Below are 2,522 nucleotides of genomic sequence, written 5' to 3' on the forward strand. Positions count from 1 at the left end.
TGATTAATGAAGACTCAATTTAACATCCATGTCTTCCGTGCTCTCCAAACTGACTACTAGGCCCTCACCTCCATCATGATGGCGCAAAAGGAGCCAATCTCCTATAATGATATGCATGGCCTTCTTATGAGCCATGAGACTTTGATCCAATCTCGTCTCCCCATCATCTATCCTGCAGCCGAAGCCTCAGCTCATATTGCTCATCCAAATCGTGGACCACCCACTCAATCCAATGGTGGTCGTGGTACTTCATCCTCACGAGGCCGTGGTCGTGGTCATGGTTTTGGGCGCCCCAATGCTTTTGCCCACAATCGCTGCATAATATGTAGTCGCACCAACCATCAGACAGACACCTGCTACTATCGGCAACAGAACACCACCAAACCAACCCTACTCCCTACCCCACACCATCCCTACCATCGCCCTCCACACCCCCCTAATGCCTACCACACTATGGCCTACCCCCCAAACCCCCCTATGAACCCCATGCCTCCCCCACCTCAACCATTCCCCCACCATCCACAGACCTACACCACCTCCTGGATACCTGACACCGGTGCCACCCATGATGCCACCCCTGACCTCACTCAGTTCTCCACCTATGATCCATACACAGGTAACAACCAACTCTTACTTGGTAATGGTAAGGGGCTTTCTATTTCTCACATTGGCAATACTTCCATTTTGTCTTCTTCTCATTCTTTCTCTCTTTCTAATGTCTTACATGTTCCCTCCCTCAATTGTTCACTACTTTCTGTTCAGCAGTTCTGTCGTGAAAATAATGTTTTCTTTGAATTTCATTCTTCTTATTTTTTGAGACCAAACACATCCTCCTCACTGGACATAGCAAAAATGGCCTCTATTTGGTTTCAGCACCACCTTCTATTCACCTGGTCTCTGCTTCATCATACGGTCGCTGGCATCACAGTCTAGGGCATCCTCATGAAAGGGTTCTCCGCCTCATGCTTCCTGGTCATCAGCTCGTCAAGCCTCCTTCTCTTTGTTCTGCTTGCCAAATAGGCAAAGCTAGTCGTCTGTCGCTATGGGAAACTAGTTCTCGTAGCTTTTCTCCTTTAGACCTAATTTTTAGTGATGTATGAGGTCCCCACCCCACAGTTTCTTCAAATGGGAACCGCTACTTTATTATTTTTGTTGATGACCACACTAAATATATTTGGTTCACTGCTTTAAAGTTAAAATCTGATGTTTACTCTGCTTTTCGAACCTTTCAGGCCTTGGTGGAACGTCAGTTCTCTCGCTCCATCAAGGCTATCCAAACTGATTAGGGTGGAGAATTTCGCACTCTTCCCACTTACTTTACCAAGCTGGGCATTCAGCATAGACTTTCTTGCCCTCATACTCACAAGCAGCAAGGAACATTTGAACGCCGTAACAGGCATATTGTTGAAACTGGGATTACCCTACTTTCTCACGCTTTTGTTCCCCAAGCTTATTGGGATTATGCCTTTGAAACCATGGCATTCCTTATCAAATGCATGCCATCCTCTGTCATTGGCAATAAATCCCCCAATCAGCTCGTCACAGGAAATTCCCCAGACTACTCTTTTCTCAAAATCTTTGGATGCCTTTGCTACCCTTTGCTTCGTCTTTACAATCATCATAAGGTAGAACCTCGTTCTGCCTCTTGTGTCTTCTTAGGCTACAGTCCCTCCCATCATGGTTACCGTTGTATGCATCTCACCACTCATCGCATCTACATCTCTCGCCATATTCGGTTTGATGAATCCACCTTCCCCTATCACAATACCCCAACCCCTCACACCCCTCCTCCACCTACACATAGCCTTTCCCCATGGGCCATCACCCCCAATCTCCCCTACCCTACGCCAACCCAACCCACCCCTCCTACACCTCCCTCAGTGCTCCCTCTCCCTCCTACACCAGACCCACCCTCTGGTAACCCACCCTCTCCCATTTCCCCCCCTCCTCCCCTCACCTACCACCCCCCACCTCAAACTGTCCCTAACCCTGACTCCTCTACCTCACCTCCCCACCACACCAAAGCTCTTACTGACCTCTATGCCGACCCATTGACCCTCTCCACTATTTCAACACACCAACCCACTGAACCTACATGCTTCTCCCAGGCCCATAAAGACCCCAACTAGCGTAATGATACTTGGTTTCTTATGCCTTACAGGGATTCTATGAACTTGGTTGGATGCAAGTGGGTCTACCGCATCAAGTATAAAGCCGACGGTTCCCTTGAACGCTATAAGGCTCGATTGGTGGCAAAAGGGTTTCATCAGCAACCTGGCTTGGATTATCATGAGACATTCAGTCCAGTAATCAAGCCCAAGACCATAAGGATGGTTCTATCCTTGGCCATTTCAAAGAATTGGGATGTTCGCCAGCTCGATGTTCAGAATGCATTCCTTCATGGACTTCTATCAGAAGAGGTATACATGGCTCAACCCCAGGGTTTTAAAGACTCCCTACGCCCTTCTCATCTTTGCAAGCTCCACAAATCTCTTTATGGGCTCAAGTAGGCCCCCCGGGCT

This window comes from Macadamia integrifolia, unplaced genomic scaffold, assembly GCF_013358625.1.
Source record: "Macadamia integrifolia cultivar HAES 741 unplaced genomic scaffold, SCU_Mint_v3 scaffold3185, whole genome shotgun sequence".
Taxonomy (NCBI): Eukaryota; Viridiplantae; Streptophyta; class Magnoliopsida; order Proteales; family Proteaceae; genus Macadamia; species Macadamia integrifolia.